The 26,748-nt window shown below is 44.2% G+C and overlaps 1 long non-coding RNA gene and 1 other non-coding gene across 2 annotated transcripts; both read right to left on the minus strand.

Moving 5' to 3' along the window:
- Positions 1-187: 187 nt before the first annotated feature.
- On the minus strand, positions 188-19,686 carry LOC125755047 (uncharacterized). The gene is made up of 4 exons (XR_007410550.1): positions 19,396-19,686; positions 4,991-5,035; positions 2,155-2,282; positions 188-437 (listed from the first exon to the last, which is right to left on the minus strand). It is a non-coding gene; the product is annotated as an uncharacterized LOC125755047 (long non-coding RNA).
- Positions 19,687-24,967: 5,281 nt separating this feature from the next.
- Positions 24,968-25,039, minus strand: TRNAW-CCA (transfer RNA tryptophan (anticodon CCA)). Its single transcript has one exon. It is a non-coding gene; the product is annotated as a tRNA-Trp (tRNA).
- Between the last annotated feature and the right edge of the window lie 1,709 nt (positions 25,040-26,748).

The following is a 26,748-nucleotide window of genomic DNA, read 5'->3' on the forward strand; positions in this document are numbered from 1 at the left end:
CCCGCCCCCTTCCACCCCCCCAACCCCGGACCCCGTCCTGGTGCCTCGCTCCACCCCCCGCCCCTCCCCCGGCCTGTGCCTCCCATCACCCCCACCCCACCCGCGGTCAGTCCTCCCTGCACCCCCCCTCCCTGGCCCCGTGCCTCCCATCACCCCCCACACACGCACACACCTGACCCCCAGCTCCGCGCCTACCCCCCAGGGATTTCAGGCGCGGGTGCACCGCGCACACCTGGGCTTTGCGGGTACCGGGCTCTGCTCGGCCCTCTGCTCGGCACGTGCCGGGAGCTGAGGCTACGCTGGGAATTTGCGTGCTCCTTTTCTCCCGCCAACTGCATTAAAGAACTCAGACTCTACCAAAATAGAGCAACAAGCCCGCATCTTCCAAATAGAACAAATCCGGTTCGCCAGTCTTCCCGGAGTATCTATCCATCAGTCTGAAGTGGGAGAACAAGAGCTTGTGAGTGTCAACAAACTCGAGGCAAGAGACACCTGCCACGTTCTCCCTGGGAGAGCGCAGCAACTTCCTTGCCTCCTAGATCCTCAGTTCCCTCATCTGTAAAATTGAGGTAGTGTCTCCATCACTGGTTTTGGTGAGAATTGAACGAGCTTGTGTAGGTGGACCACTTGCCTTCAGCCGGCTACACAATAATTGCCTAACAAACGTTAGTCACTAGGACGGGATGGTTTCTGTAATAGTCAAAACGCCTTGTATAAGCAAAAAAAAGGGGGGGGAGGGAAACATACATTTTGGGACTCACATAACCAGAAAGTTTGGATTCAGGGATTTTTTTTTTTTTTTGGTATTTATTTGAGAGAGAAACAGAGTGAGCATGAGGGAGGAAAGGGGGAAGCAGGCTCCTTAGCAGGGAGCCCTGGGCCCTGGGGTGAGGGTTGAGGGGCGGGGGGACTAGGAGGCATGGAGGATCTGAGCTCAAGGTAGAAACTTAAAAGAGTGAGCCACCCAGGCATTCCATGATTCAGGGATTTTTTTTTTAATTTTTACTTATTATATGATAGTCACACAGAGAGAGAGGCAGAGACATAGGCAGAGGGAGAAGCAGGCTCCATGCACCGGGAGCCCGACGTGGGACTCCGGGATCGCGCCCTGGGCCAAAGGCAGGCGCTAAACCGCTGCGCCACCCAGGGATCCCTGATTCAGGGATTTTAAAACAAGATCTCTAGTGTTTTCCCTCTCTTCACATTCCCACTGTTTTTTAATTCTCTCCTTGGTTTCATACTCTCTCTGTAGGCAGAGTTTTTTCCTCTGTATGGGGCACCGTAGCCTCCAGGAATCCTTATCTCTTTTTTCACCCTTGCCCAAGCCAGCTAATAAGACTCTCCCCCTCTTCTAGCTCCAAACAAGTAAACAGACAAAAAACAGCAAGGAAACTTGGTGGGCCATATGCAGATTTCTTCCCCACTCTGGAACAATCATCCTGGGCAGGGAAAGAGTCTTATATTCGGCTGGACCTGCAGCAGTGCTCAGCTCTGTCCCTGAAGGGCTAGGTGCTGTTTTTGAGAGAAACAAAGGCAAGAGAAATGTAGCTGAAATTAAATTTCTTTACAGCTTGCCCCCCACCGATAGATACCTGAAACATACAGAGGTGACCTTCCTCAAGGAATTCAGGGCTGCCTTCCAGCCTTAATGTTTCTCTTTTATTAAAGACTTCTAAAAGTAACCTTAACCCATCAAGGTCCTGAAAGCTTTGCTTCCAAATTCCTTAGAGACTTCTGCTATTTCCTAACCCCCACTAATTAAAAAATAGATAAATCAGTCACTTCTCACAATTCCAGTGCAGCTCTTCTGTCTATGGCTCTTGCCCTTGTGCTATAATGAAATCACCTTTTTGCACCAAAAACATAACTGGAATTCTCAGGGTGACTCAATCAGTTAAGCATCTGCTTTTGGCTCAGGTCATGATCCCAGGGTCCTGGGACTGAACCCCTGTCAGGATCCCTGTTCCACAGGGAGTCTGCTCTTTCTCCCTCTGTCCCTGCTCGTGCTCTCTATCTCGTTCCATATCTCTCTCTCTCTCTCTCTCTCCCTCTCATAAAAAATCTTTTTAAAAAATTCTCTTAGCCATTTGGTCACAAACCCAAAAACTTCCAATTTTTCATCACTGTGACTGGTAAGAAACCCACCAGACCCACCAGAATTACATGTAGGGAGTAAAGGGGAAGCCGTGAGTCCCAAAAGACAAAAGTCCTAAGCTGGACACTAGATCTGCAACCACGGCCGTTCTTCAAGTCTCCTGGAGTCCTGGCCAATGCAATAAGACCTAGGACAGAAATATAAGATACAAACACGGAGAAAAAAGAGGTAAGAGCATTACTTGCAATTACAATTACACGCAATCCAAATAAAGCAAATGGTAAATCTAATAGTATTAATAAAGGGGTTTAACAAAGTTGCTACACACAATTTCTTCAGGAGGCAGTATCAGTCTTTAAATTGGTAATAAATACCGCATGAAAATATGGTAGAAATCTCACAGTAGCAACAAACAAACCCTCCTTGTGCTGCAGAATGTAATTCTCTGCTGAAAGGGGCTGTGTACAGTGACCTTCCGAAGAGCACAGTATGCAGAGGGGCAAATAATACGTGTAGAGGGGAGAAAACCGGTAAACACTACCTCAGCCAGACGATTAAGGTCACGATCAAAATCATACGGATAGATGGAACTGTCTTAGTTTTCTCTGGCTGCTGAAACAAGTTACCACAGACTGGATGGCTTCAAACAACAGAAGTTTATTCATTTTAGTTCTGGAAGCAAGATGTTTAAAATCAAGGACTTAGGGGTGCTTGGGTGGCTCAGTCGATTAAGAGCCCAACTCTTGATTTTGGCTCCTGATCTCAGGGTCCTGGGATCGAGCCCCATGTCAGCCTCCATGCTCAGCACAGAGTCTGCTTGAGATTCTCTCTCCCTCACCCTCTGCCTTCTCTTCCCCCCACTTGCTTTCTCTTTCAAATATATTTTTTTTAATTTTTAAATAAATAAAATCAAGACTTGGCAGAGTTGGTTCCTCTTGGGGGCTCAGAGACAGAATCTGTTCCATACTTCTGTCCTAGCTTCTGGTTGCCTGCAATTTTTGGCATTCCTTGTTTTGTGGCCACATAATTTCAATCTCTGTCTCTGCCACTACACGGAATTCTCCTCGTATGATGTCTACGTCTATGTTTTCTTATAAGGACACCAGCCATCACATCAGGACTCATTCTAATTACGACCTCATCCTAACTTCTTCACATCTGCAAAGACCCTCTTTTCAGAATAAGGTCACATTCTGAGGGTCCAAGTGGACAGGCCTTTGGAGGAGATACTATTTAACCAACCATAGTACCTTTGAGGTGGTATGAAAATGGAGCTTAGGGCAGCCCCGGTGGCTCAGCGGTTTAGCGCCGCCTGCAGCCCGGGGTGTGATCCTGGAGTCCAGGGATCGAGTCCCACGTCGGGCTCCCTGCATGTAGCCCACTTCTCCCTCTGCCTGTGCCTGTGCCTCTCTCTCTCTCTCTCTCTCTCTCTCTCTCTCTTAATAAATAAATAATCTTAAAAAAAGAAAATGGAGCTTAACCTCTGGTCTTCTCACCGAAACCCACAAGCCCTCCCACCCCCAGTCTAACTTTAGAAAAACATAAGGCAAATCTCAATTGAGGCATAGTCTATAAAATACCTGACCAGCGCTCCTCAACATGGTCAAAGTCAATAACAAAATAAAACAAGGGCATTCTGAAAAACTGTCACAGCCAAGAGGAGCCTAAGGGACATGACAGCAAAATATAAAGTAGTATCTTGGGAATTGTGGAACAGAAAAAAGAACATTAAGTAAAGAACCAAGGAAGTCTAAGTGAAGCATGGACCACAGTTAGTAATAATGTGTCAGCATCAGTCCAGCTCCTGAAAGTTATTGTTTAAATAGAACCAGAGCCACTCCTCCAACTTCTGGAACAAATAAATCGAACTCTTAACACCAGGCAAAACTAACATGGAATTGAGAATTTGGGGAACAGGTGGAAGTTTTCCCCTTTGCAGAGAACTGCAAACAACTCTTGTAGCTTTTAAGTATCTTTCTTTGGCAATAAATAACAAGCTATGAAACTGTTTGACTTGCTTGTTTCTGTGGCAGGTCAAATTTCAGATTTTATCCCACTGGGATGAAAAACACCAAAGCTCAATGCAATGTGGCCAAAGCACAAGCATTTCCGTGCTGTGGGAGGCCCTCAAAAACAATGCTTAAGAATAATTTTGATATGCCATTGATACGACATTTATTTGTGAATTTTAGAAAAAACTTGAATCCATTAGAAACAGGTGATGTTCTTGAAGACCTTTTCCAAGACCTTTCCAAGATCTTTCCAAGATCTTTTCCAAGTTATGTAAAAGACTAAAACCTTTTAGTCTACTCCAATGTATTTCATACTTTAAAAAATCTAATAGTGACTCAAAAAGCATTTAGGAATAAAAAGAGGCAAAGATAAAGGGGAAATTTATTTTTCTAGAAAAGGAAAGTAAAAAAAAAAAAAGAAAAAGAAAGTAATGTGGGAGGGAGGAGTAGTTCTGTCAGTTGATAATCAGGTTAAACCAATACACAGCAGAAGACTAGACAATTCGATCAAGGGAACAGTAGGCAGCCAAGAAATTGACCTTATTGATTAACCTTTTCTTACATTAATATAATTTTTTATTATTTTAAAGATTTGCTTTATTTGAGAAAGAATGAGCAAGAGAGAGAGAAAGAGAGAGAAGGAGCAGAGGGAGAGGCAGAGGGAGAGGGAAAAGCAGATCCCTGCTGAACAGGGAGCCTGACTCGGGGCTCAACCCAGGGACCCTGGGATCATGACCTGAGCTGAAGAAGGGAGATGTTTAACCAAGTGAGACACCCAGGCGCCCCCTTTTCTTACATTAAAAGTCATATTTCTGAAGGTCCATTGGAGTCCATGAAGAAGTAAAGGATTATTTCATGAATGGTTGTGAAAAAGCAGGCTTACCTTGGACAGTGCTGTTTTGACTGACATTGCATTATATCTGCAGATCTGTTCAGAAAGAATGTACTTCATTAAGATCCTGAGTCTTCCAGGTTAATTATATCCCTACATTAATTCATTTCTTATCCCCCTAGATGAGTAATGTACTGACTTTGCTGCATATGTTTGACAAATTGTCATTATCATGTTCATATGTGGTCTTGATAAGAGATTTTTTTTTTTTTTTTAAGTATGTGTTGAGGGATGCCTGGGTGGCTCAGCGGTTGAGTGTCTGCCTTGGGCCCAGGGTGTGATCCCAGGATCCAGGATCAAGTCCTGCATCTGGCTCCCTGCAGGAAGCCTTCTTCTCCCTCTGCCTGTGTCTTTGCCTCTCTCTCTGTGTCTCTCATGAATAAGTAAATAAATCCTTAAAAAAAAATAAAGCATGTGTTGAAGTTAATTTTATCTACTTTTTTGTCCCAGTATTCACTGAAGTAGTCACATTTTCTTCTTTTAGGATTTTCATGTCAGTTCATCGTAGCTTCACTAATGATTAACCATCACTGATTCCTGGAATAAAATTCCTTTGATTATGGTGTAGTATCGTTGGCATAGGGTGGTGAATTTATTACGAGTGCTTTATTCAGGATTTTTATATGTGCGTGCATTGGTAAGAGTCTTTTGTATATGGGCTCACTGTCCAACTTATGCTATTGACACCATTTAAAACCTTGTAGAGTAAGTTGTGAAGCTTTCTATTTTTATGCTCTATGATTATTAAAATATCATAAGAATTATCTGTTCTTTGAAGGTTTGAAGACATTCATCTAGAAGACCGGCTAGATGCCTTTTAGGAGCTATATTTTGTTTGAAAATAAGATAAAAGGGAAAAGTTTATATTTCTTATGAAATAAGAAATGAGTTGCTGGTCTATTCAGATCTTCTACTTCTTCTTGAATCAATCTTGGCCAGTGATACATGTTTGTAGATTGTGGCTGTAGCAAATAACCACAAACTTAGTGGTTTGAAACAAGAAAATTGGGGCGCCTGGGTGGCGCAGTGGTTGAGCCTCTGCCTTTGGCTCAGCTCATGATCCTGGAGTCCTGGGATCAAGTCCTACATCAGGATCTCCACAGGGAGCCTGCTTCTCCCTCTGCCTATGTCTCTGCCTCTCTCTGTGTGTCTCTTATGATAAATAAATGAAATCTTAAAAAAAATAAAGAAAGAAAAGATACAAGAAAATGTAGCTGGGACCCAGGCGTAACAAACACCCTGGCTCCATGGGTCCCAAACAGACCAGGTCCGGCCACTCCCCACTCACAAAAGCCAAAGGCAGAAAGACAGTGGTGGTGAAACAGGACAGAAATCTATTTCACTGAGGCCAACACCAGGAAGACAAGGGACTAGCTTCTCAAAGTCTCCAAAGTGCTGAAAATACTTCCAGGATTGCATAAAGAAAATGTGGGGCAAAGAGTGATGGGGGGATGCAGGTGTGCAGTAAAGATCAGGTCCATCATTGTCTTGGAGTGGATCACCTGCAGGTGGGGTCTCCCTAGCTTGGGGAAGTTTACTGTCTGATGGGGTAGCTGGGTGCCCAGCACAGGGTGCTTTGTCCACAGGGTCTCTTGCCTGAGGTTAAGAGATAAGCTAGAAAGACCTTAATCATTTAGAAACTGAGTTCAAAATGGGGATTGTTGAGTCCTCTTTCAAAAGCTTTATTGTTTTACGGAGGTCATCAGTCTGAAATGGGGTTTGGGGAACACCTATGTGTTTCAGTGGTTGAGCATATGCCTTTGGCTCAGGGCGTGATTCCCCAGTCCTGGGATCAAGTCCCACATTGGGCTCCCCATAGGAAGCCTGCTTCTCCCTCTGCCTGTCTCTGCTTCTCTGTCTGTGTCTCTCATGAATAAATGAATAAAATCTTAAAGAAAAAAGGAAATCAAGATGTCTTTTGTTCTGTTCATAGTGACTTTTGGACCTCACCTAAGGGTGAGGGCTGTTTGCCAGTTGAGCCAACTATGTGATTAATGGGTTGGACCTTTTTATTTCACCCCCAACCTCCAGGAAGAGGAGAAGCGTCGGAGGTTGAGTTCAATTACCAATGGTAATGATTTAATTAATCATGCCTACTTACTGAAGCCTCCGTAAAAACTCAAAAGGATGGGGTTCAAGGACCTGATGGGTTAGTGAACAGGTGGATATTTGGGGACGGTGGGCCCTGAAGAACACAGAAGCCCCCCATCCTTTCCCACATACCTTGCCCTGGGCATCTTTTCCATCTAGCTGTTTTTGAGTTATATAGTTTATAATAAACCAGTAATCTAGTATATATAAACTAGTAAGTAATATATAAAACCTGTATATATAAAACCAGTAAGTAATTGGCTTATATAATAAACCAGTAAGTAAACTGTTTCTGAGTTATTTGAGCTGCTCTAACAAATTAACTGAGTCTAAAGAAGGGGTCAAAAAAAGAGGGAGTCAAGAGTACATCCTCCAATCTATAGCCTGTTGGTCAGAAGCACAGGTGACAACCTGGACTTGTGATTGGCATTTGAAGTGGTACGGAGGCTTGGGGACAGGAGTGAGGGGACTGTCTTATAGGACTGAGCTTTTTATCTGTGGGATGTGACACTATCTCCAGTTAGATGGTATAAGAATTGACTTGAATTGTAGGATCCTGGGCTAACGTCTAAGAACTGTTTGATGGTGTGGGGAACCGCCCCTTACACACACACACACACACACACACACACACACACACACTGGAGCTGGGTACAGAATGCTTCTTATAAATTTATACACAGAGAAAGAGAACAAAACACCTGTTTTATCCACTTCACCCACAGGTCAGTAAGTAAAACACCTTGACACTAATGGACTGGTTGAGCTGTAGCTACCATACAGTTTCTCTCCATTCCAAGGAAGAAAAAAAAAACTACTTTTCCTATAAGTGATTTGAGCTCATATTGGTATATGAACAAAAAAATAAATAAATAAATCTAGGTTTCCCAGGAGATCTCAGAATCCCCAAGACAAATGAAGAAGTAAAGTAATGGCTAGAATTCCTATGCTCTGCCATCTGATAATGCTCATCAAATAGTCCAATCATAAATCTCCCCCATCCCCTGCAATGGGACATAAGTAGCTGTATACAGGTCAGAACCAGACCAAAACCAGACTTTGCCAAGACCCAGATGTAACTTGGGATAGAAAGAGAGCCAGAATACACACAGAAAACACAGGATCAATGAGAGCTAGGCTTTATTGCTTCATGAGATTTGGCTCCGGGTAAACGACCCTACTTGTAGAGGCTGCTTTTAGGCAACAGGCTTGCACAAAGAAAGCCTAAGCAAGGGGGCACCTAGGTGGCTCAGTGGTTGAGCATGTGCATTTGGCTCTGGTCATGATCCCAGTGCCACATCAGGCTCCCCACAGGGAGTCTGCTTCTCCCTCTGCCTGTATCTCTGCCTCTCTCTCTCTGTGTGTGTGCCTCTTATGAATAAATAAATAAAATCTGAAAGAAGAAAGAAAGAAAGAAAGAGAGAAAGAGAGAAAGAAAGGAAGAAAGAAAGAAAGAAAGAAAGAAAGAAAGAAAGAAAGAAAGAAAGAAAGAAAGAAAGAAAACCTGAGCAAGGTACAAGACCCCACAGTAACCACCGAGCTGAATGCAAACAAGCTCATCCAGTGCCCCACATCAAAATAGCCACAGACCCTAACTGACCAATTACAACCAGGCACAGTTCCTAAGATTACCAGAAAAGGAAAAATCCCATATGTTCCCATACTCCTTTGCTTCACCCTGTAACTATAGCCCCTTACCACTGCCTCATGACAGACAATCTCTCCTTTGCTGTCCTGCACACTGCTCCCTTGCAGTGTATTCAATAAATTTCTTTTTCTTTTGTTCTGCCTTGGGTGAATTCTTTCAGGTCCCACACCGCAGGCCCCTACCCAATAGAGATGCCCCCAAAGGGCAGTTTTCTTGGCTCTGATGGGTAAACACTTCTCAGTTGTCTCAGTGGACCCTTCAGTGAGACTGCCAGATAAGGAAACATTACAGGTATTTGAAAAGGAGAAAAAGTCAAGATCTCCAAGGTTACCAAGTCTGTCCAGGATTCAAAAAAAATTTTTTTCACTTGAAAATCATATCCAGGGGTATCAGAGTGGCTCAGCTGGTTAAGCATATGCTCAAGCATCCCAGGATGTTGGGATCAAGCCCCATGTTGGGCTCCCTGCTCAGTGAGGAGCTTGCTTCTCCCTCTCCCTCTGCTGCTCCCCCTACTTGTGCTCTCTTATGCTCTGTCAAACAAATAAATAAAATCTTTTTAAAAATAAAATAAATGGGGGCAGCCTGGGTGGCTCGGTGGTTTGGCACCGCCTTCGGCCCGGGGCCTGATCCTGGGGTCCCGGGATTGAGTCCCACATCGGGCTCCCTGCATGGAGCCTGCTTCTCCCTCTGCCTGTGTCTCTGCCTCTGTGTGTGTGTGTGTGTCTCTCATGAATAAATAAATAAAATCTTAAAAATAAATAAATAAAATAAAATAAATGGTAGAACTTCACCTTGCCTATAGTGGGAAAGTTGACATCCTTCCCAATACTATCTTTTTTTTAAGATTTATTTTTATTTATTTATGAGAGAGAGAGAGAGAGAGGCAGAGACACAGGCAGAGGGAGAAGCAGGCTCCATGCCAGGAGCCCGACGCGGGACTCGATCCCGGGACTCCAGGATCGCGCTGGGCCAAAGGCAGGCGCGAAACCACTGAGCCACCCAGGGATCCCCCCCAATACTATCTTCATAAAGGCTTTTGTGGTAAGACTTGGTGATTGATTTAGGCTAACAAGGGGACACCCCTTGAAATAGGATGGAGTACAGACTGGTAGAGAAAGAGGGATGGGAAATGACCCATTAAAAGCACTGTGGTTCCTGTAGCATAGAATGAAGGCAGAATGGATGTAGAGCAAGCAACTGGAAGTAAGTGTTTGACGTGTGTGTTCAGAGGAAGCCCATGTCCCTGCCCAGGAGAGAAGACTGTTCCGCACTCACCTTGGGTTTGGGGCACTGCACCCCTCAGGTACACCCACATACACCTAGACAGGAATGCCTGCCTGCCCCACCCAGCTCATGCCTTGCTGAGACCTGATGTAGCGCCCTGAGATTTTAAACCTAGTTCTTCAGTGTACAAAGGTGTTGCCACAATCCCTTGTGATCAAAATAAACAAACTCCAGGCAAAGCCAGGAGTTAGCACCTGGGCCAGTTGCTGCCACAATATGAGCTCAAGATGTTGGTCACTCATAGGGCCAAGTCTCGCTCAGCTACAAAGGAGCTCAAGCCCCTAAACTGGCCAGGAGGTCATGGACTCGGGGCTGCCCAGAGGTGCAGGGCAGAACTGGACTGGGCCTGGGTTTGAAGGCTAAAAGGAGAAACCCTAGGGATTATTTGGGACAGTGTAAACCAAACTCACTCATTTCCCCATCAGAGGAGACCTTTGGACTCTCATCAAGGCAGCATCACTGAGTGGAAAGAGCCACCCACCTGTAAATCAGGAGACCTGGGTTCTGGCCTTGCTGCTGCCATTTCCTGGCTGCATGACCACAGACTGGCCACTTCATCTTGAATTTTAACATTCTTGCCCTAAATGATAAGAATAATTACCACTAAAAAAAAAAAAAAAAGAATAATTCCTACTTGGTGGAGCCACTCTAGAAAACAGTATGGGGCTTCCTCAAAAAGTTGAAAATAGAGCTCCCCTACATCCCTACAATTTCACTACTGGGTATTTACCCCAAGGACACAGATGTAGTGATCTAAAGGGGCACCTATACCCCAATGTTTATATCAGCAATGTCCACAATAGCCAAACTATGGAAAGAGCTCAGATGTCCATTGACAGATGAGTGGATAAAGATGTGGTGTATCTGTATAATGGAATATTACCCAGTCACCAAAACCAAAAATGAAATCTTACCATTAGCAACGACATATTTGGAACTAGAGGGTATTACTCTAAGCAAAATAAGTCAATCAGAGAAAGACAATTATCATATGATCTCACTTATATGTGGAACTTAAGAAACAAAAGAGGATCATAGGGGAAGAGAGAAAAAATAAAATGAGATAAAATCAGAGACAAAGAAAGATAAACCATAAGAGACTCTTAATCATAGGAAACAACTGAGGGTTGCTGGAGGGGAAGGGGGTTGGGGGACACATAACTGGGAGATGGGCATTAAGGAGGGGATGTGATGTAAAAAGCACTGGGTGTTATATAAGACTGATAAATCACTGAACTCTACCTCTGAAACCAATAATACATTATATGTTAATTAATTGAATTTAAAAAAATTTTAAAAAGAAAAAAGAGCAATTCCCACTTGGCCTATTTGCATAAACTTTTTTTTTTTTTTAGATATTTATTTTTTTGCTGTAATCTCCACCCCTAACACTGGGCTCAAACTCACGACCTCTGAGATCAAGAGTTGCATGCTTCACCGACAGAGCTAACCAGATGCCCCTCTATTTCTATAAACTTACTCAGAAGATAAAAGGATAACGTGTATAAAAGTGCACCACAAACTCCATTGCAGGATGCAAATATAGCCCTCCTCCTCCTCTCCAAGATATAAGGAGTCCTAGAGATTCTCTAGATTGCTCTTTATGCTTATCACCACAAATTGTCCTCCAGTTCCTCAACACCTTCAGTGATGAGGACCCTGTGATTTGTATCAGTGTCCTGGGGCCACTGTAACTAGCTGCCATCCTGGGGCTGCTGTAACTAGCTGCGTGGCTAGTTAGTGACTTAACAACACAGATGTATTATCTGACTGTTCTGGAGGCCAGAGGTCCAAAGTGGGTGTCACTGGACTACAATCAAGGTATTGGCAGGGCTGCATTCCTCCTGGGAAGCCTTAGGAGAGAATCTATTTCCTTGTCCTTCCTAGCTTCTGAAGGCTGCTCATGTTCCTTGGCTCATGGCTTTTTCCTCCATCTTCAAATCCAGCAGTACCAATTGAGTCTTTGTCATACCACATCACTCTGGCTCTTTCCTCTTCTGTCACCCTCTGCCACTTTTAAGTAGCCTTGTGGTTACATTAGAGCACCCTAGGTACCAAGTATAATTACCCTGTCTACTTATTAACAACTTAATTCCACCTGCATCCTTAATTACCCTTTGCCATATGATGTAACATATTCACGGATTCCGGGTATTCCGCTTACAGTACCACAGAAGTAGAAGACTCTTCATTATGCTGAGACATAATATGAAATCCCCACCTGCCAGACCTAATTCTGTTTTCACACTATGTGTGACTTCTCTGCTTCCCACATGAGAGCTCTGGAATGATCTGAACCAAGTATGCTATTTCTCTCATAACTTTTCTGTCCAAAAAAATAATAATAATTCTGTAGCTTCTTCTGGGGTGTGTGATCTGTCATTGACCCTCTTTATACTGAAGCCCCACATCCTACAAAAGTTGAGGTGTCTGGAACCAATGATGCATCCCTGGGTATGGTCTGATTAGAGAACCCCAAACTCCCTTCATTAGGAGGCTGGGAAGGTTGGCCAAAAGTGGACAATTTTTACCAACCCTTTTGATGAACTCTTTTGAAAAAAGTTTCATTGTAGGGCAGCCCCAGTGGCTCAGTGGTTTAGTGCCGCCTTCGGCCCAGGATGTGATCCTGGAGACCTGGGATCGAGTCTCACATCGGGTTCCCTGCGTGGAGCCTGCTTCTCTCTCTGCCTCTGTGTGTGTGTGTGTCTCGTGAATAAATAAATAAAATCTTTAAAAAAAAAGTATCATTGTAGTTCAACATACATAAATCAAAGTGCACAGATCATAAGTGAATAAGCTTATGATTATATTTATGAAATATATTATATATATTATATTTATATTTATGAAATTAGCTTGGTGAATTTTCTCAGAGTGAACACACCTGGGTAACCAGTAGCCGGATTAAAGACAGAGCATTACCAAGTACCCAAAAGCCCCCTTGTGGCCTTCTAGTCACTAATCTACCCAAATGAAACCACTATCTTGGCTTTTACCTGCATGCTAGTGGGTTGAAATGTGCGTCTTCCACACTCCGCAAAAGATAGGTCCATGTCCTAAACCCTAGAATTCATACATGTGACCTTATTTGGGAAGAATGTCTTTGAAGATGTCATTAAATTAATGATCTGAAGAAGACATCTTTCTGGATTACCTAGGTGAGCTGTAGATCTAATGACAAGTGTACTAATAGGAGACTGAAGAGGAAAAGACACACATGAAGAGGGTATGTGAAGACAGGGGCAGAGACTGCAGTGATGTGGACACAGGCAGAAACACCTAGAACCACCAAAAGGGGTCATGATGGATTCTCCCCTTGAGCCTTTGGAGGGAACAAAGCCAACATCTTGACTTTCAACTTCTTGGCTTCCAAACTGTAACAGAATAAATTTCTTCTGTTTATCATCAAGAGTATAGAGATACGTTATGGCAACCCTAGAAAACTAATACAAATGCAGATTAGCTCTGTTTTCTACTTATGTAAAAAGAATTTAGATGGCACACCTGTTTGTGTCTGACTTCTTTCATCTGACAGTGTCTCAGCTGTGAGCTTCCTCTGTGCTCATTTGCATAGTGGTAGTTGACTAATTCTCATAATTATATTCTTTTTTTTTTAAGATTTAATTTATTTATTCATGAGAAAAAGAGAGAGGCAGAGACACAGGCGGAGGGAGTAGCAGGCTCCCTGTAGGGAGCCTGGTGTGGGACTCGATCCCGGGTCTCCAGGATCACGTCCTGGGACGAAGGCAGGCGCTAAACCACTAAGCCACCCAGGGATCCCTCCTGATTATATTCTAATCCACTGTAAGAAAATACCCTCAGGGGGATCCCTGGGTGGCTCAGCGGATTAGCGCCTGCCTTCATCCCAGGATGTGATCCTGGAGACCTGGGATCGAGCCTGCTTTTCCCTCCGCCTGTGTCTCTGCCTCTCTCTCTCTCTCTCTCTCTCTATGTCTATCATGAATTAATTAATTAATTAATTAAAAAAAAAAAAAAAGGAAAATGCCCTTGGCAGTGCAGGACATTTCCATTGGCTGCACTTCCTCACCAACGTGTGGGATTTCTTGTTTTGGCCATCCCAGTGTGTGTAGTAGTAGATTTTTGCTTTCAATTTCCATTCCCCTAGGGATTAATGAGATTTGTCATCTTTTCTTATGTTTTTTGGCCACCCAAGCATCTTTTTGAAATGTATGTTCAAATCTTTTCTGTATCTTCATATTGGGTCTGCTAAACATTGCCTATTTTTCTTACCAAATATGAGAGCTCCTTATATATTTTAAATATGAATCCTTTGTGGAATATGTATATATTACAAGTATGCTCCACTGTTCTCCGAGTTCTTACTCTCTTAATTTCTTTGGATGAACTTGAGGACTTTTTTTAAAAAAAAGATTTTATTTTTTCATGAGAGACACACAGAAAAAGGCAGAGACACAGGCAGAGGGAGAAGCAGACTCCCTGCGGGGAGCTTGATGTGGGACTCCATCCCGGGTCCTGGGGATCAAACCCTGAGCCAAAGGCAGACGCCCAACCACTGAGTGACCTAGGTGCCCCAAACTTGAGGACTTTAAAGGTCAAGAATTGGGGTGCCTTGGGCCTCCTGGGTGGCTCAGCAGTTGAGCATCTGCCTGTGGCTCAGGGCATGATCCCAAGTATGAGGATCAAGTCCTGCATTGGGCTCCCTGCGATGAGCCTGCTTCTCCCTCTCCCTATGTCTCTGCCTCTCTCTCCGTGTCTCTCATGAGTGAATAAAATCTTAAAAAAAAAAAAAAAAGGCGGGGAGGGGGCCAGCCCCGGTGGCGCAGTGGTTTAGCACCGCCTGCAGCCCAGGGCGTGATCCTGGAGACTCTGCATCGAGACCCACGTCAGGCTCTCTGTATAATGCCTGCTTCTTCCTCTGCCTGTGTCTCTGCCTCTCTCTCTCTCTCTCTCTCTGTCTCTATGAATAAATAAATAAATCTTAAAAAAAAAAAAAGAATTGGGGTCCCTCAGTGTTACAGTCGGTTAAGCATGTGACACTTGGTTTTGGCTCAGGTCATGACCCTAGGGTGCTGGGATCAAGCCCCACATTGGGCTCCATGCTTAGCGTGGACTCTGCTGGAGATTCTCCCTCTCCCTCTGCCCCTCCCTCTCGTACTCTATCTCTCTCTCTCTCAAAATAAATATGTCTTTAAAATAAAATAAAATAAAATAAAATAAAGGTCAAGAATTTATGTCTTAAGGGAACTACAATTCTATAAAAGAAAGAAGATGATACTTTCCATATAACATACAATGCCACACCCTTTGGATTTTCAGCACTTGGTTAAAGAGGGCGGAAGACAGCAGACATTTGTGTTAGCTCAGGAGAAGTTCAAAAGAGGATTAAAACACAGCATCAAAGATAGATGAATATCCCGTCCTCCATGCCTCCAGTCCAGAAAGTTCTGTGCAGCTACAAATAGCAGCTTGGAGTCATCTGAAGGACCATGTTTGTAAGAATCAGGAAGACCTTCAAATTCTCTCTTTTTTTTTTAAAGATTTTATTTATTTATTCATGAAAGACACAGAGAGAGAGAGAGAGAGGCAGAGACACAGGCAGAGGGAGAAACAGGCTCCATACAGGGAGCCTGATGCGGAACTCAATCCCAGGACCCCAGGATCACACCCTGGGAAAAAGGCAGGCGCTAAACCACTGAGCCACCCAGGGATCCCCAGACCCTCAAATTCTTTTTTTTTTTTTTAAATATTTTATTATTTATTCATGAGACACACACACACACACACAGAGAGGCAGAGACACAGGCAGAGGGAGAAGCAGGCTCCATGCAGGGAGCCTGATGTGGGACTCGATCCTGGGTCTCCAGGATCAGGCCCTGGGCTGAAGGCGGCGCTAAACCACTGAGCCCCCCGGGCTGCCCGGAGACCCTCAAATTCTAAGGCATCTTTGTAAAGGGTTGTTTGCTTGGCCATACCTGTGAGGTGCTACTGTGGTCTGAGGATTATTCAGATCAAAAATAACATCGGGCACCTGGGGGCAGGGACTTTCAGGGACCTGGGTGTTACTGAACCACTGAACACCAGGAAGCCAGTAGTTCCATTTGAATCTTTCCTCAAGAATATTAATGACAACTGAATTGTGTCTCCACCCAAATTCACATGCTGTAAACCCCCAATGTGATTGTATCTGGAGATAGGGCTTTTAGGAGGTAATTAAAACTAAGTGATGTCATAAAGGTGGGATCCTAATCTGATAGGACTGATGCCCTTATAAGAAGACCCCCATGAAAAAAAAAAGAAGACCCCCATGCATTAGAGAAAAGGCCATGTGAAGACAGAGCAAGATGGCAGCCATTGAAGAGCCATGAAGAGGGTCCTCAGTAGAAAATGAGTCAGCCGGCACCCTGATCTGGGACTTCTGGCAACAGAAACAGTGAGAAAATTAATGTCTGTTGTTTAAGACTCCCAACCCATGGTATTTTGCTATGGCAGCCTAAGCTGACTGCTACAACAACCATAAAAACATCATATCATTACCCGTAATTTGAAATAATGACATTTTCTTTTTTGTAATAGCATTAGCCACTGCCATATTGCAGGCTGAGTGCTTTCATCCATAATCTCCTAATCTTCACAGCAATCCTTGAGGGGTTCTTAGCTTCTTCAGATGGGTTAGTTTAGCGTTTGAATGGCTAACAATTGCCCGAGGGTAGGTGGCCACTAAGTGGCAGAAGGGGGACTGGAAATGACTTCTGTCCTGATTCCAGAGACAGCAGAAAAATAAAAGGTATAATTTAATATCAGAGAAATAACAGACAGGAATATTCAGCAAATGCATTGTGTGAGCCTGCTGTCCCCAAGCACAAAGCAATAAAAACGAATAAATTCCATATTTTCAGATGTGGAGATTCAGAAAAGGCATCCATCATCTCCATGTTGTCAGAAGCAGCCTCGACCCAAGAGTCTATGAAATGTCTGCATTTATAATGATCCCAGGAGTTTTGTTCTGCAAGGTGCCTCAAGTCTATTTAATCTAGGTCAGAGGACCGTGTGGAAGCAGCGAAGTTGGAGAGAGCTACAAGCAGAGAGTGTTAGTGCTGGAAGATTTGTAACAACACAGCCAGTAAAATTCTTGCATCCAAAACATTGCACAAGGGCGCCTCGGTGGTACAGTCGGTTAAGCATCTGACTCTTGGTTTCGGCTCAGATCATGATCTCAGAATTGTGAGACTGAGCCCCGTGTTAGACTCACGAGCAAAGGAGAGTCTGCTTGAGATTCGCTCCTGCTCCTTCTCTCTCTCTAAAATAAATAAATAAAATCTTAAAATAAAAGAGTAGGCCTTTAAAAACACACACACACACACACACACACTCACATTGAACAACTAGGTCTCAGAGAGGTTGAAAACTTCTCAACATCATAGGGAATTTAGAGCAAGAACTGGACCTGAAAGTCAGGTCCCTAAGACCAGCTGTAGTATTACATTTTTTTAATTTTATTTATTCATGAGAGATACGGAGAGAGGCAGAGACACAGGCAAGAGGGAGAAGCAGGCTCCCTGTGGGGAGCCCAATGCAGGACTCGATCCCAGGACTCCAGGGTCACGACTTGAGCCGAAGGCAGACGCTCAACCACTGAGGCACCCAGGCGTCCCCAAGCTGTAGTATTAAAATGACATTGTCCAATATCACACACACACACAACCACCCCACACAAAAATGCAATGTAGGCATTATTATTCTTTATTGATATTCACAGATAAGAATACTAAGGCTCATTTAAAAAGCAATGGTCAAACTAGGATTTGAGTGTAAACATGTCTAACTTCAAAGTTTACGCTTTCCACCAAGACACATGCATTTCATCTATTTCAAAATATCAGACATGATCAAAAGAGCAAGGGATTCGAGCTCCATTCAATCACAAACTACCCTTATTCAAAAGTAAAAAAACAGTACAAAACAGTGGGGTGAGTTTCAAATATTGTCATTTTATCACATTCAGATTCTATTTATAGGACTTGCTAAAAGTGGAATTTGAAGATTCTTAAACTATTTCAGTGAGCAAAGTAAGACCATTAGGTAGAATATAGACACACGTGATGCTTCGAATATGTAATATAAACATTTAAAAATGATATAAAACATTTAAAATCGAAATACCACCTGCCTGCTGGGCTGTTATTCCTGGCTCTGAAGTTATGTTGTCATCTGGGAAAATTTCTTTTCATCATCCCTTTGCACAGATGCCACCTGTGAGTCGGTCCTGAGGCTTTCTCTGGGTTGACTTTGATCAGTGCTTTCTGACCCAGCTCTCCTGGGAGCTCTGGACATTAATGAAAGCTTCTTGCAAAGTGCTCTTGCTCCTATTTCATCCACTCTGCTGGGCCACCACCCAGACCAGTGGCCAATGTGCTTGTTTGGCTTTCCTGGTTTCTGAATAATAGGTTTTGACAGCACACCCCAGGATGTTCAAAGACTTTCCAAGGAAATCTGTAACAAGGTCAGGTTTTTTTTTTTTTTCCTTAAGATTTTATTTATTTATTTGAGAGAGCATGAGCAGGTGAGAGAGGCAGGGGGAGAGGGAGAAGCTGACTTCCACTAAGCATGATACCAGGGCCCTGGGATCATGACCTGAGCCAAACGCAGATGCTTAACCGACTGAGCCACCCAGGTGCCCGTGACACGGTCAGTTTTAAGGGACGAATTTTCCAGACTCAATTTCCTTGTTAAAACCACTCTGCCTGAGAAAAACCCTATGGGCTGTTCTTTTTGGTTGCCTTTGCCCTTTCTTTGTTCAGTCTTTGTCACCAGAAAAGCCAGTTTCTCCCTAGAGTGCACTGCCCCAGGGTGTGAAAAACTTGAGAAGTGCCAAATAAAGAGGCAACCTGACAATTTTAAGCCCTGGTATTAAAACTTGTAATACATCTGTGTTGTAATATGAATCATAGTGATAATTCAATCCCAAAGAAAAATTGTTAACGCTTCAACTTCTAAGTTCTCAGGAAATAGGCATTTTACTTTTCAACTTATATTTGCATTTTTGTGAAGTATGACAGGGCCGTAAATAAAAGACATCCAGAATGAAAGTATATCACATACAAAGAGGAGGAAACCTATAAAATTTCTAACTAGTACATAGGAGTTTGTTCTTGTCTTTTTAAAATGCATCATAGTATCAAATCGTGATGGTGTTTATACTTCATGGGCTTTATTTAGGAAATGATGTAACTGCTTACTTTAACATGTTACTATTTATAATAGGCCAGCTCTTGCAACGATTTTAAATTATAATAAAAGTGTTAGGTGCCCACTTGAAAATGTGCAAAGGTCATATCGTTTTCCAGAAAGCTTTTTAGGGATACTCAAACAAGAAACGCTCACAAGTACTCACTGTGTGAAGAAAAAGATGTTCCAGGTTCAAGGCCCAATTTTTCCTGGGTTTGCCCCTTGCGCCCTCTGCTGGTGAGCTGAGTCTCTAAGCAGGCAGCGCGGTCTTCTGTTCGATGCACCCCCAGCTGTGGTCAAAATGCCCCACGTGGGGGGCCTGACAAGAGCCGGGCTGCCTGTGGCGGCTGCTTGGGCCCCACCCATGTAGATTCGCATGATCCCTTCTCAGCACACAGGGCACAGAATCACGGGGTCAGATAGGCAGCAGAACAATCTCTCGTCCAAGTGCTGAACTCATGTGACCTGTCTCTACTGACAGATCTTCGGGAGTTTCCAGAAACAGTAATAATGTTGGAATAATAATAATGTTGGAATATTAATAATAATAATACACAATGCCACTGTCTATGGTGTTTACTATGTGCTCATTGCTATTTGAAACACTCTCCATACATTCACCCACAACCCTATGAGGTAGGAACCTTTTCCCATTCTCCAGATGAGGGTTTTCGGCACTGAGCAGTGAAAAATAGAACAAATTGTCCAAATCACACAACTGATCAGAGATACAGCCAGAGTGTAGACCCAAGCATCCCCCCCGCCCCCACCTTCACCCCATTCAGCATACTCACCACACTGTCCTTGACTCTTCATTGTGGGAAAATGAGAAACACAGGTGCAAAGACAAAGCAAAAATCTGTCATCTCGCCACCCAGAGATAATCACTGTGTGGATCTGTCATTTTATCTGATACAAAAGGAGACCTATCTCTGTAACGTGCTTAGGACACTTAAAAATATATCTGGGTTTCTCTTGGTCGGTCTCCTTTGTCTTTATTCTTTGCTCCTGTCACTTGTGTGTATCAACCCTGGAGATAAACCGGGCAGATGTCGCTCTTTTTCTTTCTGACATTCAGCTTCTAGAGTTCTCTCTGAGTAAGGGCAGCTCAGGGGAATGAGGGGTGCCCCTGGCCTGAGGTCACCACCCTGCTCTTTCTCTGTAGCATCAAGTTCAAATGGGATGCAGGGGAGAAAACAGAACACAGGATCACTGATGAATTCTCGAAGCTTTGGCCACTTGTGCTCTGTCTCCTGTAGCAGATTCTGATGCCCAAGTATATCCTTTCTCTCTGGAGTCAAGGATACAGGATTCAGTCATGAGTCCTCTGGAAAGCCCTACCAGGGTGTTTGAGCCTGGAGCCTGCAGACCTGTGGGGAGGCAGTGCTTACCAGCACCCGGGGACAGAGCGGGCCCTGTGGAGAGGGTCACTTGATGGGATCTGTGAACTTCCACTGAGGCCACAGGTTGCAGTGACCCTGCAAGGAGGCAGCTGGAGGATAAATAGCCTTTGAGAGATTGAATACACGAATGGACAATGGCCAGGCCAAATATAAAAGTAGAGCTGCAGGGACACCTGGCTGGCTCAGTCGGTAGAGCATGCAACTCTTGGTCTTGGGGTTGTGCCTCATGTTGGGCACAGAGATTACTTAAGAAAAAAAAAGTAGACTTCCAATTCACAATCTACACCATTTGGACCAGGAAATCAATCCCTCGTGGCAGTAACCATCCCAGTAAGTGGCACTTGTAGGGAGTCTGAGTGCTATCTCCAGTAACAATCTAGTAAGCCAAACAATACCTCTATAACCATCAGCTCCAAATGGCTCTATTTACTCCATCCATCCCCACACCCCACACAAGCCACCGCCAGGGCCATCCTATCCCAGAGCTCTTAGATATTTATATCAGAGATTTTGTTCTAGAAACCTGCTCTCTGCCTGACCCTTTTTTTTTTTTTAAGATTTTGTTTATTTATTCATGAGAGACACACAGATGCAGAGACACAGGCAGAGGGAGAAGCGGGCTCCATGCAGGGAGCGATGCAGGACTTGATCCCTGGTCTCCAGGATCACAACCTTAGCCAAAGAGACACGCTCAACCACTGAGCCACCCAGGTACCCCTAAATATCCTAATTTTAGTATGCTTTTCCTTGTTGATGTCTAAATGAATGGGGTCAGAGAAATTGACCTGAATGATACCTATGCTTTGGGGTTTGTTGAGATTTCCTTTAAAGTCTAGAAGGTGGTCATGTTTATACAAAATGTATGTAAACTCAACAACAGTGTTATCTAATTGTTATATGCAGAGTTCTCTCTATGCCCATTTGGCCAAAGTTGTTAATTTATTTATTATTCAAATCTTGATATCTTCAGCTGATTTTTTTGTTGTTGTTGTTCTGCATTAGTGATTACCCTACATTTGAAAATACTTAACATGGTATCTGGTTAATAAATATCCTTCCTTTCAAAAAATATAACTACTTTAAAAGGCTTTATTCCCAGATTATGTTTACCCTGGCTTCCATGTTTACCTTTCTTGTCCAGTATTGTAGTTCTATTTTGCAAATTCACACATTCCTGATGTTTCTTTGTTTCCGTATGGTTGAGGTTTGTTAGCTAACGCATATGTTCACCATTTCCTTTACTCACTGAGTCCTTCTTGCATCTCAGACTTTCTGTCTGGGACTGTTTCCTTTCTCCCTAAAGAACACCCCTCAGAGAGTCCTTCAGGGAAGGATGCTGGTGGTTCCATTTGTTAGAAAATATCTCTGGTTGTTGTTGTTGTTGTTTAAGATTTTATTTTTAAGTCATCTCTACACCCAACATGGGGCATGAACTTACAACCCCAAGGTCAAAGATTGCATGTTCTACCAACTGTGCCAGCCAGGTACCTGAAAATATCTCTATTTTTTTTTAATTTTATTTATTTATTCATGAAAGACACACAGAGAGAGGCAGGGACACAGGCAGAGGGAGAAGCAGGGGAGCCTGATGCAGGACTTGATCCCAGGACCCCAGGATCATGACCTGAGCTGAAGGCAGACACTCAACCACTGAGCCACCCAGGCATTCCCAAATATCTCTATTCTTGAAAGATAACTTCCCAGCTCTATAATTCTGGGTTGGCAATTGTTTTCTTTCAGTGCTTTGGAATTAAAGATTTATTTATTTATTTATTTATTTATTTATTTATTTATTTATTTAATTAATTTAGGGGCAGGGAGGGCAGAAGGAGAGGGAAAGAGGGACCCACGCAGACCCTGCACTGAGCATAAGTGGACATGGGATTCAATCTCAGGACCCTGAGACTACGACCTGAGCCAAAACCAAAAGTCCCATGCTTTAACTTCTGGCTTTCCTGTTGCTGATCAGAATTCAGCTTTAGTCCACCTCTTATTTTTTTGTAGAAAAAAAAATTTTTTTTAATCCCCTGGTTGTTTTAAAAATCTTTACTCTCCATACTGGGCAGTTTCCTTATGTTGTATACAGCTATGGATTTCTTTTTCCTTCTCATACTTAGGAGATAGAGTGCTTCTTGCAAGTGAGGACTCATGTCTTCCATCAATTCTGAAAAGTTAGTAGCTACCATTTCTCCAAATACGACCTCTATCTTACCATCTCTTCTCTCTCTCGGGGAACTCCAGCTAGGCTGAGATCAGACATTTTCATTCTATCCACAGTACGGCTACCTTTCTCCCCATATTTTGTATCTCTTTGCCTCTTTTTTTTTTTTTTAATATCTTTCCGTCTTTATTTGCCTGCAGTGTGATTTGATTCTACCTTTGTGTTAGGTATCTATTGCTACGTGGGAAATTAACCCCAAAACTTAGCATCTTAACATTTATTATCTCCCATAGTTTTTGAGGGTCAGGAATTCGGGTGTGTCTTAGCTGATTGGTTCTGATTCAGGGTCTCACATGAAGTTAAGTCAAAATATTGGCTGCGGCTACAGTCATCCAAGAGATTATTCACGAGGCTGTTGGCTGGAGGCTTCAATTCGTCATCAGGTGAAACCCTCTGCAAGATTTCAGAAGTATTCTTGCAACATGACAGCGGGCTTTCCCAGAGCAAGTGATCCAGAGAGAAAGGCCGGAAACCACAGTTCTGCTATGACCAGGCATCCAAAGTCACATACCATAACTTCTACTTTTACTGTGTTTTTTTTTTTTTTTTTAGATGAAAGGCATTAAATTCAGCCCATACTCAAAGGGAAGAGAATTATGCATCACCTTTTGGAGGGAATGCCAAGATTTACAAACATTTCGAACACTAAAATATTTTATTTCATCCATTATTTTTTTCCAGCTCTAATCTGGTGGATAATATATCCATGTGTTTCTAATATCAAAAATTAAATCTTTCATTTCGAGAATTCTCTTTTTAGTTATTTTAAAAACATACCAAGGCATTCTTATTGTCTCCTGTTCATTCTTTAGTCCCCTTTTTTATTTTTAAAAGAATAAATGCATCCGTTGAGCAACTTGCATCTGAGAATCTCCATATCTGAAGTCTGCAGACCTGATTTTGCTGGTTCTTACACAAAAGGTCTTTCTCTTCATTTATTTTCTTTTAAAGTATGAGTGTATTTTTGACTGGTACTTTAAAACTAGAAGGCCTGGCTTAAGGGTGTCTTTCAGAAAGAATGTACCCCTATCCCTGCTAGCAAGCTATAGGTCCTATTGACCTGGGATATTATTAAATAATTTTTTGACTTGGAGGTTTTGGACTCTTCCAGGTGGAGTGAATTCCGACCTGAAATCCATGTTTCACATTAGATTCTGTGAACCCTGGAACCAGATGTAATTAACGTTAACATTTTGGGTGTATTTACTAAAAAAAAAAAAAAAAAAAAAAAAAAAAAGTAAGACTGCCTCCATTCCTTCTTCTTCCTCATTCCCCAGAGGTAACCACTATCCTAGAACTGGGGTGAACAATTCCCATCTGTATTTTAACATGGATTTATAGTATCATATACAGTATGTGTTGACATTTTTATGCAATTTGCTTTTTTCCCTATAGATCCCTCTACTGGTGGACAGGCAGCGCTTTTTTGCTTTTGTTTTTTATGTTTTGTTTGTAACTATTAGCAAACAATATTGAGGTGCATACCCAGGCCTTTATGACTGTGGCTAAATCCACACAGCTTCTGCAAGTGGTGTAAAGGATCCAGGTGAGAGGGAACGTTTGGGGCGGAGAGAAAAAAAAAGACTGTTGGGCCAGCAAGGAGACACCACCGCCCCTTCCAGGGGCGAATTCAATCTTCCCGCAGGTGGTGTCTCAAAGCGCCCGATTGCGTGGGGGGAGGATCGGGGCGTGGCTTTGCCGAGGCCAGGAGGCGGGCCGGGGGCGTGGCCTCACGGAGACCGCGGGGGAGGGGGCGTGGCTTTGCGGAGTCCGGGGTGTGGGGGCGAGGGGGCGTGGCCTTGCCGAGGCCCGGGGTGGGGCGGGGGGAGGATGGGGGCCGGTAACCCCGAGGGCCACTGTTGAACTGGCGGGATGGGCGCTGGCGGGGTCGCTCTGCGCTGGCCGCGGCGCCTCCTGTCGGTCGCCAGGAGGAACTTCTGCCTCTCGCAGTCGCATGTGGAAACCCTGTGCTCGCGATGCGAATCAAAAAGAGTGGGGCTCTTGGCCCGCCGGGAAGTCTCGCAAGGGTCGCCCGAAGCCAGCTTTCTCACGTCACGGCTTTGGCGGCGTTCCTTCCAGCCCTCCGCCGTTGGGGAAGGAAAAAAAGGGAACCGTGACCCCGACGTGACTTGAACACGCAACCTTCTGATCTGGAGTCAGACGCGCTACCATTGCGCCACGAGGTCACAGCGAGCGGACGACTCGGCGTCGCTAAAGACCTCGCTGCGCCGGCACGGTCCCGCGGCTCGGAACACCTAGGCGGGGAGGCGCGGTCCCCCCGGCGCTCCCGCGCGCACCGGAGGGAGGAGCCCGCGCCGCCCGCTCCTCGGCTTCCGGGAGGCCGGCCGCGCGGAGCCCCGGCCCCGAGGACGGCGGGGGAGGCGGGGAGGCCTGCGGCCCCGGGAGCCCCCACCCGCCCGGCCCTCCGCCGGCTCCGCAGACCCTGGCGGCGGCCTCCGCGGCCCGAGGAGGTGGGCGCCCCCACGGCCGCAGGCGGGGCCTCGGTCCACAGGCGGGGAGACGCCGCGGCTTTATTATTTGCACAGCGTGCGTGGAAACATTTGCTTTCCGGAGAATCACAACAGTTCGGGGAGGACAGCTCGAGCCGTTGAAAACCCCTCCAGCCCGAGGTCGCCTGCGACTATCCTCGCGCGCGGCATTTCTTTTTGCAGGAGTTTTACTGCCTGGGTGTAATCCCGAATGCATTTCTGATCTTTGAATTGATTGATCCATAGCACGCCTGCGGAAAAGTACCCTACCTTTACACCAAGTGCAAATACATCTGTGTCCGGCACCCAGATCAAGAAAGAGAACATTAGCACCCCCCTTCTGGTCACTTCACATTCATTTTTGAGGTGGGATTGTGTTGTACATGAACTTTTGTCAGTGTCCTCACTTGCCATTTTATTGCCCACGTATTTTAGTTAATATTTTTTCCCAGCATAATTTTAAGGGGCTCATTGTCCACCTTATGCGAGTCTTAAGTCCGTGCTTTTAGACAGTACTTTTTCATTTAAAAAAATAATAATAAAATTATTAAAGAAATGAAAAAATACACTCTTGCATTTTAAAAAAAGCCGTTAATAACATAGAGCACCGTCTTGGTCTAAGAAAACGAAGCACCAATTAATTCAATAAATAAAACCATATAACCCCCCACAAGGGCCTGATGTTCTTCAGCGAAGGAACGATCTGGAGTGGGCAGGAAAGAGGAACTGTGTCTGGGACTCTCAGTGAAGCCAGTACGGGTTCAGGGCTTTCTCACCATCCTGGTTACTTGAGGGCAGCTAAGACCCCCCCAGAGCTTCTGTGAATCTTCAATCTTCGATAGAAATCTTGGCAATTTTTGTGTTTGTGACCAGGTGTGAGAATAGCAGGATCTCAGGATTAACTGTGAGTCCCGAGGCAGCTGCCCCCAAAGCTGTCAGAGAAGCAGATACCAGAAGGTTTTTATCACTGTCCTCAGGGGAGAAGAGTCATCTAGCCCAAGATTACGGATTGTATCTACAGGTATCCAGACGAGAGTCATTCCTTATCACTTTTGATGGCCCAGAGGTGAATTGGACCCTGATTAGGGGAAGAAGTGGGGAGCTAGGGAGTGGTAGGAATGCTTCTCAGAGGGGCACCTGGGTGACTCAGTGGTTGGGCCTCTGCCTTCCGCTCAGGTCCTGATCCCCAGGTCCCAGGATCGAGTCCTGTAACAGGGTTCCACAGGGAGCCTGCTTTTCCCTCTGCCTATGTCTCTGCCTCTCTCTGTGTGTCTCTCATGAATAAATGAATGAAATCTTTAAAAAAAAGAAAAAAAGATGAAGTGCTTCTTAGACATCTAAGAAGTGAATGAAGTGCTAGAATGCTGAGGTTTGGATTCTCTTTCAGGCTGATCACAAACTTCCTT

Source organism: Canis lupus, chromosome 5 (genome assembly GCF_003254725.2).
Source record: "Canis lupus dingo isolate Sandy chromosome 5, ASM325472v2, whole genome shotgun sequence".
Taxonomy (NCBI): Eukaryota; Metazoa; Chordata; class Mammalia; order Carnivora; family Canidae; genus Canis; species Canis lupus.